Below are 17,506 nucleotides of genomic sequence, written 5' to 3'. Positions count from 1 at the left end.
TTGTTTCCCATCCCCTTTCACCCCTTCTTATGCTCATTTGGGATTCCCCTTTTCTGCAACTGGAATCTTGGAAAAATTTAATTTATCACATAGTAAGCTACTAATTCTAATCCTAATATATTTCATAATGCTGGCACGTTATAGAAAACTGATCTTAAATTGTAGTGATAAGAAAAAATATAGAAAAAATATTAGCTATAAATCTGCAAAATAGCTGCTGTACATGCATATTTAGTCTTGGCTGGCTGGATGGCACATTTAAGACAATTTGAAATTATTGCCTTCAAATTCCTAACCAACAGGAGGACATCATTCATAATTTAGTCAGAGCTATAAAAACACTACCAGACATGTTTGAGTAATACAGACAACAAATAAAGCTGATATTAATATATACAGTCACTTTTCCTGATTCTCCTTCAATCATAAGCAATTGAGCATTGCAGCACTTCTAATGCAGTATAAATTGAATGCACAAGCAACTTGTTATGAGAAAACGGAAACCTTTAGCTCCTAATCTATACCTGCTTAAAAATTAAATTCACATTTGTACATTGCAGTATATTTGCATTTCTTCCTCCTTATTCTCCCCTACGTGCCCGAGTGGCCTTAAGCAGAAGTTCTTTATCCCAGCACCCCATTATCACCCTAATACTTTTCCAGGTTCTTTTTGGCTTTGTCTTCTTTATTTAAGGCCAGAAACAAAGAGGGTCAGCTTCCACGCTATAAGATCACGAGGGAGCTTAAATTCTGAAGAGCCAGTCTGCTGCAAAGTTATCATCAGCAGAATCAGGCTGCTCCTACAGCTCTGAAGGCTGAATGTCTGGCCAGTAGGACATGCCAAAACCCAAAATGTCATTATTTAAGAAACCTGCCTTAGAATAACTGGAAGCAGAAAAACATTCAACAGCTTTAAATGCAGGATAGCAGATGCTACAAAGAAAATAAATCTGTATAAACTCTGTGTTGCACCTGACCTATGACCAGCATGTATTTCCTTTTTCACTTATTCAACATGTGGTTTGAATAAAAAACAGATGCTGGATCATCACCACCACCAGGGACTGAGAAAAGGGATGGGCCCATTTTATTCTGATCTTCTCCACCCGGTAAAAGGAAAATGATTTAAAGTGGGAGGTGAACAGCTTCTTTTCATAGTGTAATGTGAACCAGAGAAATCAAGTTATCAAATCTTACTTCACACAGACTAACTCTTTTCTTGACATACATTACAGTATTCTTACTACCATAAAGAAAACTTATAGCTCTCTGCTCTTTTGTTTCACGTTTGAAGGTAAAAGTACATGAATTATACTAGTGTCTAGCAACAACAGTACACTAAGAATAAAAAAAATCTGTCAGTTATCATGAAAATCTGTTAGGCTTACAACCTGAATATTTTAATTGCGTCACTGTGTGAGCTAGCATAGTGTCCAGCCCTGATGAATCTAATTTACAAATTCTTAGTAACAAATATTGGCAAAAAAAAACCATAAAGATTAAAGGTTCTTGGACACTTTTTTACACAATGTGATTATGAGTAAGTAACTGCTAATGTATTTTCTGAACAATATTAGACAAACATGTAACATAATTCCAAAGTACCACATGACATGTCAGCGGAAGAATTCCACTGGTTATGCTGATATATCAATCCTAAAATTTCTCATCCCACTGTAAATTTACACATACTACTTGAAATCACAGATCTCAAACGTATATTAATTTGTTAATTACTAGAATGGTCTTAGAAAAGCCACTTCAAAATTAAGCTTATAAATACAGCTCCCATTTTAGGATCGCTTTTGTCTTATTCAGCCCTTGAGGAATGACTTCATTAGAACACACACATTTTACGTCACATTTCTTTTCACAGTACAATAATTTTCAAAAAGAAAGGAACCAAAGGTAAGAAAAAACTGCTTAAGCAAGGAAAGAGAGACAAACTACCGCTCTTTTGTTCTACGTTAGCCTAAAGAATGAAACAGTACAAAGCACTGCAAGGATTTTTGAATAGTCATCTCTCAAAGAACAGCCTGGTCTACAAAGTATGCAGTCCTTCACACAAACAAACATGCACACAGGTAGGCAATTTGTCGTACATTGCTTTTAATTATTTATTTATTTTTAAGAGAAGCTGGAGTTAGAAATGTCTAGAGGAATTTTTAGACGTATTAACTTGATCAGGAAATTACTTCTTTTTGTTGATGCTGCTTGTGGTATTTCACCTGGTTTCTATACGAAAAAGATGCTGAATTCTGACCATTCGGGGGAGTGTGTAAACTTCAAAGACACAAGAGCTTGTTAAAAATTCCTTATTAGAAATATCACACACTTTGCTACATACTGTGTAACACTACTTCTAATATCGTACTTGATAGCAAAGCCTCTTCTTCCCAGTCAGGACTCAAATCACCTTTATGGATTTTACAATGTAAGGCAAAGAGCCATATTTGCTAAACAGTCACTACTATATATGTCTGCTTTTCTTGTGCATAGTCCTGTTGAGATTAAGGAGATTAGAGAGTAGGAAACTGCAGAGCAAGCTACCCATGCTGAAAAGTCAAGCCTACCAAGGGTTACCATATCAGATTTGACCATAAGCATGAGACTAGATTTTTTTTACTTAAATTTGTCATCTAAATGCTTTGCTCCTACTGCAGAATAATATTTTTGTTTTGAAAAATCATTCCCACACACTACTGGTCAATAAACACAGTGCCTGAACTCAGCTGGAATAATGACGGGCACTGAAAAATACCACTCTCCAGGGCTCTGCCTATGTGCCATGGACTTCACTGAAAGAAAGGTAATACTGCAAAGCTTAATGCTCAGATGCAAGCACTCAGGCAGAGTAACATTAGTTCTACAAACTTGATACCATCTTTAGAAGAAACAGGTAAGACTTCAAATCTTATGCGGACCTATAATTTTAAAAAGATTACAAATCATGTCTCTTGTTCTAAAGAAGCCAATCCTACACATAATCGTTTATCAAATTGATTTTTGCTAGTACATATTGAATATTGTCCACCTTCATAGAAATGTAACCAGTTGCTTGCTTTTTACATAGACTATAATCAGATTACTCCGACAAGTCATTCAGTAACCAACAATAAACGTATTTCAAAGTATTAAAGTTATTATTTCAACAGCAATTGTCAATCTGTATGTTGAAAAGAAGACTTCCTCTTAACAGACAAGGAACTCATTAAAAGCCTGTGAGATAATCTTAAGAAAGATTTTCTGAATTTGGTTGTTTGTCATTTAAAAGCAGACCAAATTATGGCATACATCAGGAAGAATTATTACACATACGGAGAAATGCCAGATTTACAAAAGTCCTTTTGTTCAGTCCTCTCTATTACATGCCCCAGAAGACAATACTAAATCAAGTCTATACCTACTTGTATCACCAGTGTTTTTAGTACATGATAGAAACTAAATGGTAAGAATAGATAAGAAAATCCTGACTGAAATTGTCAAAAGGAGTAGGAGATTTAAGACAAGTTTCCATTTACTTTTTGCTTCTGTGCCTTGCTGGTAACCACTACACCTTAGATACTAATTTTGCAGCCTTTAAAGATAAAGTGCACTTTTCCAGCTGAATTCAGCTATAAAGATCTGAACACATAATAGATCAATTTCAAGATATATGTAATTAGTTTCCTTTGATGTAGAAAGATTTAGCATTTAATGTTCTTTCACAATGCAAAAAACGAAGCAGACACCACCGCCATACATAACTTTTTCAATCAGATAAGGAAATAATTTAGTTTGCAGTGTGAAAATCAAACAAAGCTGAATGAAAGCTGTTTAAATTTTTACTTCTGCCACATTATTACTAGCCTCAGCACATGAGTTCAGTGGATCTTTATCCTCTCTCACTGATGATATCACCACCTAAGAATCCTTGGCTGCTTTGGAATGGAGACATGTCAAGGTTTGGACTAACCGTAAGGAACCAAGTAAAGCAAAAAGCTAACATTAATATTCCCAGTAAGGCTCTGTCTCCACTGAAATATATCATTTCTTATCAACATTGTTTGTTTAGAAAGATTAAGACTTTACAATATGCAAAGCCTCCTGGTTTAAATACATGTACTGCCTTATGTATCATTGAAGAAAGACCATGCAAGCTCATTGGTAATTCATGTAAAAGGAGGTTTGATGCAAACTGTTGTAAATCTATACAATCTGAGATCTTAAAACGAGCATGTGCCTTTTGTTTCAAAGGGAGTGTACAAACAGACTAAGACCTCTACAATGTTCTTTGGACAGTGATACAAACACTTCCCCCCCACCCAATGAGAGACACTTGAAAAGAAATATTTTTAAATATTTTGCTTTAAAAAATACATATGAGAAAATGAACTCACAAATCCACCTTAAAACTGTTTCCAGTTTCTCCTTAAAGTAAATAGGCTAAAAGCCAACTAAAACAAACAGAAAGGCAAAATGTATTGCCAAATGATATTAAAATCATAAAAAATTTAATGAAAATAAGCCAATGTCAATCATCATTCCCCTTCAAATCTATCCACAGAATTCTCCTTTTCCCAATATCTGGTATAAACCTAGAACACATCATACCATTAGCACACTGTTACCTATTAGGGTGACTAACACTGGTTCACTGTTTCCATGCAGACTTTAAACATCAGCCTCCATCCTTCTATTACTATCCCTAATTGGGAGGGGGGGGGGGCGGCGAGGAGGGATTTTGCAAGGGGAAACTCAGTTACAATAGTATGCCTTTTATATCTGAGGAATCTTAAAATGTTTTACAAATTACCATGATTAAATGATGGTAACTGTAAGGACTTTGGGCAAGCAGCTACTATGGCTCAAGAATACCTTGTATTATACAGTTATCGCCTCAAATTTTAAGTATGTTTCTCTTGAGTCTTATAGTCACTGAACAGAGACATCTGAGGGCAGAACTTGACCTTTCTATATTACAAACTGTTTCTGGAAGGGAAGGGAATGTAAATCAAGACACAGAACACATTCTAGTTGAGATTTCATCAACTTTTTTCCATAACACAGACCACATGTTAGCACAGATTGCCGGTGAGCCTCCTCTTCTCATCTGTAATTGTGCACTTCCCCTTCAATTGCTCTTACTTGCTTCTGAGGCAAGCGAAATTGCTTGTATGGAAAACAGAATGTTCTGAAGTATGTGTATGATTTCAGCTCTTCTCAGTACTTTCCAATCATTTTGAAGAAAAACTTAATTCAACATTTTCTTTCGTATTTCATTTCCTGTTTCCCAATGTGGTTTTTTTGAACTGAATCTCTAAAAATCACCAGTATCCACTAGACTGTAGAAGCCTCTGTCCCAGTTTCTCCATAAGCTTCAAAGCAAGTTCTATCTAAATACGTGCTAGACAGTAGCAAGCAGAAACATGAATTCAGTTCATCAATACAAAGGTGTTAAGTTATACTTTTCCTGTAGAACCTTACTTTTAGGTTCACAGCAGTCTGAGGGCAAACTGAGCACAGCTTTCTGATCAGATGAGAGCAAACTCAGCCATGTTATTAATAATGTCATAACAAAATTCCCTCTCCTCAAGGGACGCAATCATGCGATAAGACATTAAATGCAATAAGCAACTTTCGACACAAGCAGCACCTCAATGCTTTACTACTGAACCATCAAGTAGCAAAAGATGAAAAAGTGCTAGGGCAGCCCACTGAAAAAAACTAGCAGTTCAAAGAACAAAGCTGGCTGCTTTTAGAAGAAATGCAAGGAAAGCAATAAAATGATCTAATAGCATGTTCCACTAAAATCTCCTACTGCAAGATTATAGTTTTGAAGACAATTTCAAAATATAATGAGTAAACAAGCACCATTTATCTTCTGCTCAGTTTCTTTGGAAAAAAATACCATACATTTAATTACGTACTTAGACTGCATGATAACATATGTTTCCTAACTGTTGATTGACAACTTTAATTATGAACTTTCCTATACTTTTCTCAGACTAGAATAAAAACATCTTCAAGGAAACCATAGAAAAAACATTACATTAAACTGTAACATCTTTAAAATGATAAAGTGAATGGATAGAGATCTACCTGCGCTCAGTCTTTGTGAAAACGCAGACACAAAAGCCGAGTCAGGAATTTGCTAGCTAAAAATACAGGTTTACCTTAAAGTAAACAGAATTAAACCAAAATCAGTTAACATTCCAAATCTGACTTCTGGGTTTACAAATAGGTGTAGTCAGAATGAAATATTGATTTCCTTAAGTTGCTTACTGAGGCAAATAAATACAGAAGATGAAAGTATTTCAGATAATGATGTTTCTCTTATGCTACAAAGTTATTTAATTTGTCATGCCATACTAATTTTTAGAGCTCAAAACTAAATTATTCTGATTTTTAAATATTTATGGTTAAACTTAATTTTAGCACAGAAACTTGGAAATGAAGTTCATGCTTAGACCTGTAACCCACCCTCATTCCTCTTTATGTATTATGAAATCAATGTACTTGTAGCTTCACAAAAAAAAAAAAATCTTTACTTCAATTTAAGTTAATCTTTTAACTGTAAAGCATTCTTGATGCAGGCACTAAACAGTACCTTTTGTGGTTTTATAAAAATGTTAGTAGTTTTGCTCAGCAGTGCACATGTAATATATTTTGCCTGAGCCCACACATTATAATTCCTTTCCACACACCAGTTCAACTTGACATCACTTGACAGCAGCAACCCCGAACAACAGTAAATATGTGGACAGATCTTTGTACAATATAACCACACAGGCACTGGAACTCACTTCAGTTTGCCTGCACATGAAATAAATACTTCCATTACTGCATGTGGAAAGCATTTAGCACCATACAAAACTATTCAAGGGTTTCTGAAACACAAACCAAATTTTAGATTTATAATTACTCTGAATAAATGATTTTAATTTGACCTGACAGCTACACATCTGAATTTACTTGATTTTTTTTTTTTTTTAATGACTACCAGAACTTCACAGGCAGTTTAGCATGGTTGTAGTCCCAAACAAATGGAATTCAGGAATGGTTGTTTCAACGTATTTAAAAGTATCACAGGTGTAGCTCTGGATATTTCTAGGAAGCCTCCCTACTTTGTCCCACTGATAAACATGTCAGTCATCTACTGGTGATTTCTACCAGTCCAATGAGAAAAGTATTTAACAAAAAATAAGAAAGTTGTTTTGTTTGTAATTCCGATATTGAAACTCTCCAAGACTTCAGCTATAGTGTTGACATCTGCCTTATAGAAGACAGAAAAAGATGGGGCTACTGACCCTTCATAAAGCTGTTTTGTACATAATTATAAATCAATAATAAAACGTATCCATGAAAAAATGTCAACAAAAGAAAACATTGAAGTGTTTTGTAGAACAGTTTAGTTAGGCTTGATATTAATACCTAGTCAAGTTTCCAAAAGGAACATATACTAAAAGACCCAAGATTCTTCACCCTCAACGTAGCAGAAAACAAGACAAATCTGTGTTCCAGCAGTCCTCTAGCAAAGGCACAGTGTATATATTTTGGACATTAAAGAGGAGAAAATTCAAAACATTTTAAAATAAACCGCTCTGGTTCACAGAATATATCATAGTAGTTACACTAGAAAAAAGTAGAGAAATCGTAATTCTACTCTTTTGCAGGACCACCACTAATAACTTTAGCTATGTCCACATGCTCAGTTCTGGAAATCTATTAAAATAGGATTGTATTTTCTTAGGTCTGTAACATGAATAGATTATATATTGGCAGTATTAATCTCAACAATCACTTCTCTACTTTACTCTATTAAAACGTTTTTTAAATATTTCACCTACACTGCAATCTATACAGAACTCAGAAGGCAGGGAAGGGGGAGGCAGCAGCCGGAGGCTGAGAGCAGAAGCACTGAATCAATCATGCTCTATCAGCTTGAGCATGAAAAGTGTTTAACATTAGAGGAAAGGAGATGGAGGCAAACCCTTTCTACTTAAAAATGTAGTAAGTTCAATATTTGTTTTTAAGTACACACTGGGAAGACATAAAACCCCATACAATATTTTAATATTTTTATGAAAGTACTTGAAGCAAGATGCAAGTGAAGATCTAAAGTTCATTAGAGTTCTAAGCACAATAGCAAACTGAATTCTTCTAATTTTTTGACCAAAAGCTTTCCAAAACAGAGCAAAATAACTAATCTCAGCTAATAGATCAATAACATCAAATGATTTCTTAATAAATAAGACTAGTTATAGCACAGTCTAACAACTAACCAACCATTAAGAGAAAATGCCATTTTGGGCTTTATTCATTTTTAGTAACGTATCCTGAAAATGGGCAGACTTAATTTGTATACTGTTTTCTTAAATTGAAGATTATAAAATATAAGTAACATCTGTTACTTCCCAGAATCAATTATAAGTGGTGTTAAAATTAATGAGGCCTTCAGGCACTGATCTTGCAAGAAATTCATTTTAATCTGTAGAAGTCTTGGAGGTTTTGTCATGTTTGCCTAGAAAAAGCTACATGAACATATTGCTCCAAGTTCTGCATTACATACCCTAGGTACATGGGGAATTTGGAATCTACTACTAGAAGTGCCAATTACAAAAGACAATGGTAGTTAGCTTAAAAGCTCATAAATTCTGTCCATCCTTGTGCTCATTTTAGAATTTGTTGAACTGCAGAATCCCAATATACTTCATTTACATTTCACCAGTTAAAAAAAGAATATAAGGCCTTTACGATTCAATACATCAGGTAAATGCAAAGACAGACTAATCAGTTCCTAGGATATTTCAGACATGACAAGCAGAAGCAGCACACCAATTACCAAATGCGTACAATATCCTGTGGGAAATGCCCTACTGAGTCATTGACCATTTATCCTGTTAACTTGTAAGACATGCAAGTAACTAATTAAAATTCAATTTTCCAAGACCTGACCCAATGCCTAATGCTCTCATTTAAAGGTAGCCCCCACCTTGCATCTGCCTACAAGTGATGTCTGCTTGCTTATTTTGTTGCCTTGGGAAACATGGCTTGAGGTGTTCCAAAGTACCATGAATAATGGATCATTTCAGTCTACATTATGCAGAAGTTGACGTTTATTTTAAATACAATAATTTTCAAGAAAGATAAAGAATGATATAAAATTTGACATCAAGCTAAAAGAAACCTTTAAATAGCTCATTTGTAGTTACAAGCAATAATATTTTGGAGAATAATTAATTAGAAGAAAGATTGTAACAAAAGAAAGCACCTTTCCAATGCATCGGATTAGACTATTTGACATAATGGGTGTACAAACAGATGGCACGAGAGGGAACAGAGAATGCCTTAAATACACTTGTTGTATCAGCAGCCCAGCAAGTTACTGATAATGAGTTATCATGCGCTCCACTTTAATAGCAAAATAAATTCCAAAATACACAGAAAATGCATTTAAATAAAAAAATACAGAATTTATTGCCATACAAAAACCTATTAATGGCCCAGTGTCTGATCTCAGACTGAACGGTGGAGATATGTTCCAAACACATATAATAAAATAGAGCTAGAATAGTGACAAATTTTCACTGAAAAGTAAAGATGGAATTCCAGAAAGTAAAGACAGAGTTCCAGAGAGTTATTTTAAAACACACACAACAATCACTGACAGAAGTACCTAAAAAATACGAAATAATAAAATTGTGGAGAAAATGTTCTGCTAGCCCTTCATTATTCTGGCTGAAAGACGTTTTTGTCACAGCAATAAAAAAAATTTCTTCTTTTGCCACAAAATTACAACTTATTGAAATCATGAATTTTGCAAGTCAGCTTCACATTAAGCATTTCCAGCAGTCTGCATCTGTGTAATCTAAGCATACCAAAATCACGTCTATTTAGAACATAAAAAACACCTGAAAAATAAGACTGCTACTCCTTATGCCCCCCAACCTTTTTTCCTCCAAAGGAAAGGAAAAAAGACTGCCATTTCCCCCCTAATTTGATTATCTCAGTTAATGTATCATTGAGAGTTATTACTGTAATTCATAACCCATATAACTTTGACTTGCTAAAATATTGCAAAATATTAACTTTAATAGCTCTAGGTCCAGAAGAAAATGAGGAAAAAATAAACAGATCACTCCTAGGATATAAGAACTTTTAAGACTAGTGCAGAAGACCACCTAATTGACTTGGGCTTTAAAATGTTCCCCTATTTCAAAACGGAGAAGAGAAACGAAATAGAACTAATCTTGATTTTTACTGCCCCCTTGCAAAAAAGTAACTAATAAGATTCAACTTTCTTTACATCCCATCAGTCTACACACAATGGTAACATCCCCAGCATTGCTTTCTTCGTTTCTTAAAATCAAGCACAAGCCTCATACTGACAAAAGACACCAGGAGGGGAGCTTGGAGCTTTACCATCTCCACATCTGGAAATCCCCTAGTGTCCAATTTCCTTTTCCACAGCAATACCACCAGTCACTGAGTGCTTCATTTACATTGCAGGATAAAAGGAGAAGAGACCCCACTCCAAAAGGCAGTCAAAGAACACCATCTCAAATACAGCTGGGACAATCTAGCAGCCAGCTGCCATCAAACCGAGCAAGTCCACCCCCAATTCTGGCTTCCCTGCAGCAGCACCAGCATTTGTCAGACTCTGGGTGAGGCAATGCAGAATACTAAATAAACAGAGTAACACTAACCTAATACAAAGGCAATTTTCCTTCTCACGCAATCTTCACTCCCTCAACTAAGAAAGTACTAATGAATCACTACGAGACACTGCTTCTGACCTGCTGTCCAATAAAAAGCACATCAACATATTTATCACAGTAAAACTCCTATGGTATGATGCAGTCAACCAACCAGAAGTATAGGTTTAACAATAAGTATCTTCTAAAACTAGTTGAGAGACCTTTTTTCCCTCCCATCCATGTAGAAAGTGGAGCTAACTTCTCATGGTCCTGAAACAACTTGTCTCCATGCCTCACCGCTGCCCCCTCAGAAACTAGACCAGTCTGGCTAACATTCTGCTGACTCAGCAGAAAAGTCCGCAGATGCGGGTTCGTGTATCACCCACAGGCAACAGCAGTGGCTTGCCTGCTGCTTCAAGACAATGCAAAACCTTCAAACACAGAACCGTCAGCTGCTTTGCTTTTCTGAACAAAAGAAACGCAGCCATTTGCCACTGCTTGGTATCAGCTTTTAAAAGCCTTGGAAGAGTTCCGGGTAGATGAACCTTTTCTACTAAAAATGAAAAGCATTTCTGCTAAAAATGGCTGATTACTTAAATGAGTTTTTTTTGGTTGAGCAGCAATGCTTCCAACACAGTATGTCATACTTCCTGATGGGGTTAGGTACACAAAAGAATCTGTTCAAAATGGAGTATGTTTTTAGTCTCATTTCCAAAGTAAACACAACTCCTGTAATCACACAGTCTCCCCTCAACAACTTTTAAGCATGTTGTCGACTTCCACTAAGTTTACCAGTGAGAGACAGGAGAGCGTTCAGATATAATTAAGTTTCCACAAGTTATGTAAAATCAATGGCTAAGGACTGAAGGGAGACCAAAATTGGTGAGCTCACTGAAAAAAGAGCAGGCAAAACACAATCATTATATATCCCACTTGGAAGCGGCTGCCTGGCGACCAGCATGCGCATCCTGGCTGGCCAACTGGGACACGCACAACTGCAGGGTAGGCGTAGCTTGGAGGGAAGCTGAGGATTTTAAGGACACCAGTCCACAGGAATCCAGGCTTTGTCAGTACCACTGTTCAGGGAACTCGCTTTTTGAACGTGTCACAAAACTACCAGTCTTTGGTGGAAAAGCTCTGAAAAATGTAACTGTCAGGATTCCATACATTTTAGGTCCCATTTTGAAAGCTTCTCAACACACAGCTCTTTGCATCAATGAACCGTGTAGGCTGTCTTTAGAATTCATTATGTGTGCTTTCAGCTTCCTCGTTCTCAACAGCACTGGCAGATCAGAGGCGGGGGGGAAATCAGCTTGAACGTCTTCGCTGATGTGTAAGTGCAATAACTGATGTAATGTGAACTAACAGCAGGTTTGCATTTTCATTTAGATTAACGGGTTCACAGTCATGCAGTTCATAATGGTTGACCCAATCCTTTAATACTGCATAAAGCATGACTTGTACAGATCTTAATATATGACACTTCGAAAACACCAAGTATTTAAATGAATATTTGTTGCTCAATACTATATTTCAAAAATCCAATTAGTCACTGAAACAGACTTCTACCAAAGTTGGTAATGACAATACTTTAGCCAATGAAGCTTAAAATGACAGTAACAGATAAACTGACTTATCCTCTATACATTAACTTAATCAACTGTATAATTTATACATTCCAAGTGTGGTTTTTCTATTTCCCCACCAGCACACTGTGTTGGCTCAGGTCTAGATTCAAGTCAACAACAGTGTGTTTAAACCAACACCAAGCGCCTTAGAAAAATCTGCCAGCTCCAAATTCATTAGGATGACAGAAATCTCTCCATTCTGTAGGGAAAAGCTTTCACTCACATCTCAGCTGGAGTCCTTAAATTCACTGCAATTCTCCTATTGCGATCTCATTGTCTTCACACAGACAGGCCCAGAAACAAAGATGGCAATATAAAATGTTCACTACCAAATTAGGTGAATTATGTACCAAATCATGCCTGCATAAAGGAAGGTTACCAAACACAAAACCTCACAAAAAACACCAGCTAGAGTCCATGACAGTTACGACAGAAGAGCAGCAGCCTTGGAAAATGGAGCCTCTCATTTTTTAAAATCACTGGTTTCAATTTTGCCCAAATACATAACAGACCTCACTGGAGAGAATTATATAGCACGGAGCAAGAAAGGTTAGAAAAGAACCATATTTCTTTTAGTCTTAATTAGATGCAAAAAGGTACCTAAATTTGGTGCCAGATATCAACGCCAAAATTTCAACTTGCAGTCAAGTCAGCAGCTGTTCTGCATCACAAGACAACAACTCAATGGTAATATTGCCCTTATCTACCTGTAACTGAAATTAGACAATTCTTTATAAATAACAAATTCTTACAAATTCAGATTCTGAAATCTGTAAGGTGAAACTAGAAGTTTTACCTATGCTTGGTATTTTCAATTCATACAGTTTTGACAATGAAATTAGAACAGGTATTACTAGGTAAGTACAAATGGAGCTGAAACTCACGTTGCTTGGCTTGCAACCTCTGCAGAAGAGTATTTCTAGTAACTATCAGCTTTTCCAATTCTTTACTACATGATAAATCACTACAAAAAATCTAAACTTTGAGCCCAAACTGTTCAGTGCTGCCCCTTTAACACTGTTGTTTAGCACTGCTCCACAGTTTGACATCAGTTGATACTCCTAAATATAGCTCTGCCTTAACTCCCCCCCAGAGTTCACAAGCCAGACAAAGCCAACTTCATGACTCACACCCTGATACAGGCCAAACAACCCTCACAACACTTTTGCAATTTAACGTGAAGCATGAAAAAACATCAAAATCTCAAGAAAATATTTAGAAAATAACTCACTAAAACATAGCCTTTATTAACAGTCTCTTGACTTCATCACCTTCCCATTTGTTAGACAGGATTTTGATTCTCTGCAACTGTGTTCCTGTTCACTGGGGTTGTGTGCAGAATTAGTTCCAAACTGGTCTTCCTTGCTCAGAATCCCATGTGCTCACTGCAGCCCCCTCCCTGCTTTTTCTGAACTCCTTGAAGAAATTTTGGTAACAGCAGACAATGGAAGCAAAAGAGAAATATACAAAGCAATAAAAGGCTTTTGTGGCTCGTTCAAATGTAGATGTAGAAGCATTTCACAACCACAGATGGTATTTAGTGCAAGATTGCTGTATATTACAGGCACCAGGCCTATTACAGAATGAGACAAACACTTCTCCACACGCGGGTGTGAAAGCGTGTACCCTGCCCCTCTCTCCGTTACACAGGAGGCCTGGCTAAGATTAGGAAGTGCTCCAGCAGGAATTTAAAACACATTCAAATTACCCTCATGGACTGGTGGTTTATATTGCATACACAATGCCAGTTAGGAGCAGAGCTTTTGCATTTGCTCAGATTGTGGTTAACTACAATATTCTCATACAGTCTTACTTTGTTGACATGGGATAACTAAGGTAATCAAAATAAAAAGCTGAGGTAAAGTAACAGATGGAAAGGCAGAGAGAAAGGTGGAATCCAAAGCGAAAACAGGAGGTTAACACTAAGATTTGGGGTGGGGAGCTTAAGGCAAAAGGGGTAGATTTCAGAGCCACGTTAACACTCCAAAGATATCTGAGGGAAGTCCAGCCTAATTTCTACAGCCTGGCTGTTACTGTGTGCCGAAGGCAATTAGTGTAGCCAAGTTAAAGGAACATTCAGAGGGGAGAATTTTCCCATCTATTTTTCATATAAAACCATAGCTTTTCTCAGGACAAAGGAAGTATCAAAGAATAAAAGGAAGGTAAACAAGATGTTTTCATGACAGTGGCTTTACTTAACACTGCACTGCCTCTGAAACCAAGTACATTATCTCCGAGTTCAGATAATAAGTAGGCACCACGCTGATTACAGATTTTTGGCTTTCAGAATACTCCATGAGATTAATTTCATTTAGAGTCAAAACATTTGTAGATTTTCTGCATGAAGAAATGCACATTAAAAACCATAATCCAAAGTTTTCACTACACTGACAGTGCTGTGAATCCATGTGAGACCTTTACCCAAAATTGAAATAACTACACATTTCTGTACTGTATGAAAAGCAGCACCCTCTGGCATCACATTAAGTGGGAATAAGGAAACCATTTATAGAATAAAACAAATTACCTGGTTCCTATTTTCATTTCAAGTAAAGAAACATGGAAACTTTCATGACAACTGTCTAACTATCCTCATTTGTCAAGGAATCATCATCATAATTCACATGCTTTGAATATTGAGATCATTTGATATGCGACTTAAAATATAATACTTATCAGAATTGTGCATATTTCATGAGAAAGTGAAAAACAAAGAAAACTACCAATTTTTTTCTTCAGAAGGATATTTATTTAAAGATGGGAAAAAGCCTTATTCAGTCAAAGCCATGTAAAGGAGTTTCAATTTCACATAACCTTGGAAAAGAGCTTCTACAGAAATAAAGAACATTACAAATTCAAGAGAACTGTAAATTTCCTATTGCTAAAAACCACATATACAGAGAACAACTTCCTGATGTACTAAAGCTGAAAAAAGTAAGATCTACGATAAATTACTCAGAAGTCAAGAACTATGCAGAAATAGTCAACAAACCTACGCACTGCCTAGAAAAATTACTTTTATCCACCACTCATTCACTGCCTCTTACAGGGCCCAGAGAGGATAACATTTTGACATGACTAAACCAATTTCTAGATCCAAGTTTCTTCTCCCCCCGTCCAAATTACACATGGTATATTTCAGCAGTGATAAACATCAGAAACAAAAATATTTCATATTAATTATCATTAATATAATTATCTAGGCAGGTAGTTTGTGTTATTCATGGACGTGAGGAAAAGCACATTGTCCTGATTGATACAGCTAAAGGATAAAGAAGCTGCACTGTATACAAGGCCTGGCAAGAGAGAAGCTATGTTAGGAACCCAGCTGCACACATATCTAAAATATATCTCTGAGATACAGAAAACAAAGATTGTCCAAATGGACAATTTCACGATTTAATGTAAGTTTATACACCCTTCAATGTCTTTGCAATTCCACACCAAAGTAAAAGTCTTGCCTAAATGGTGTCTGTGAGACAGGATTCCAGTTACATTACTGTTTAGTTATCTGCCCCAAAGTATACTACGATTGGATACTATGACAAGTATCTACATTTTGCAACCAACTTTTAGGACACAATTGACTATCTTTGCAATGAAGCCAAAAAGCTTACTTCATGTGACCAGAACAGCTAAAGAAACAGCCAGCCAATGAAAGGTACACTCTTCTTTTCAAAAACGTCACTATCTGATTCAAGTATACCATCGCAGTGGCGTGAGACATGTACTTTCCATAAACAACATTGCAAAACTTAAAACCCTTTCAGAACAAAACCTATTTTCTGCACTAATAATTGCCTAAACAGATTTGATTTATGGTGTCTTTTTTACGTCTGAATTGCTATACATGAATTTTTACACATAATATGGCATATATTTTGAAACGCATTTGTGCTTAAAGAGATTATTTTGTACCTATTCTTGAAATGACACTGCATGTTCTCAGTTTGGATTTAGAAAGCCCATGACCACATTAAACATAGGAAATGTTCCTTTAAAACAGCTTTCTAAAAGTTTGAGTTCTACGGCAAACTACTTCTGCAAAGGGAATTCTCCAGTGTGTTTAATTCAGAAGTAGGAAAACAAGCCTAATATCATTTAGTACACAGGGATAAAAGGTTCATTTTCATGTGTAAACACAGATCCTTGGTAAATCAGATAATTTACACCTCTGTTGAAAACGGAACCTTGAACACTAATTCCTCAAATTAGGCGTGCTTGCTGAATCTCTCAGCCATTTATTTACTCTAGTGCCATAGTGTCCAAGCTCACCCCTGAACTGCTGTTTCCCACTTCTTTATACAGTATTTCACACAGCCAGGATATTCGTAGAAATAGAATTCTGACAACTTTGAGTACAAAACCAAACTCACTTTGGTTCATATATCATCGATCCTCATTTAGCAGTGGATGCGAAAGTCTGTTTTGAGATTTTCAACCAATCAAGGGAAGTTAAGATGGTTCCTGTTAGAACCACATCAGAAGAAAGGCAAGAGCACACGGCTACACTATAAACTGCCACCTACTAAACAATACTGACATTTTAGTTTGAAAAGAGGATACCAGTTAAAAAAAAATACACAAAACACCAAACACAAAAGCATGCTCCAAGTAATTTTTATAAACAGACTGAGGGAGGGTATAGTTTTCGGGCTCTTCAAATGAAAATGAGAGGTAATTTCCCCAAATCATCAGTGATGTATCTCAGTATGCTGGAAAAACATCCCCAAATGCAACATCACGGATGTGAGCTCAGCCTATCCTCTCAAAACTTCACCTTAAGACTTCTGTAACTACTTTACATTGGTGATAATAACACTCTTACCCTCTTGCAGTATTGGAGAAAATAAGAGGTTCATTAGCCAAGTAATAAATATGGCTATGTAGGTAACTGTTCTCCCTTTATTTATACAAGGACATAGTTTCACAGAGGGAGAGACTAAAAATAATACATTGATGCTGACTAAAGAAAGTAACTGTGAAATACTGGGGAAAATCCCTATCTTCTCATTTTAAAGAGACTTGAAAAATCACACCCAACCAAGTACTCACACAGAAGATTTGGAAATTTTCGAGATAAGCCAGCTAGTATCTGGGACCTAAACCCACAAACAGTTAGCTATCGAAAGGCTGAGTAACATCCGCCAAGAGGCAATGACTACCTAAGTCAATTCTCCACTCTTAGAGGAGAAAAAG

General features: G+C 36.2%; 1 protein-coding gene across 3 annotated transcripts in view; it reads right to left on the bottom strand.

The window, feature by feature from the left end:
* Positions 1-17,506, bottom strand: part of EFL1 (elongation factor like GTPase 1) — an 82,654-nt gene that overhangs the window by 28,983 nt on the left and 36,165 nt on the right. The window lies entirely within an intron of this gene.

Source organism: Opisthocomus hoazin, chromosome 10 (genome assembly GCF_030867145.1).
Source record: "Opisthocomus hoazin isolate bOpiHoa1 chromosome 10, bOpiHoa1.hap1, whole genome shotgun sequence".
Lineage (NCBI taxonomy): Eukaryota > Metazoa > Chordata > Aves > Opisthocomiformes > Opisthocomidae > Opisthocomus > Opisthocomus hoazin.
This window is presented reverse-complemented; position numbering and strand designations above follow the sequence as displayed.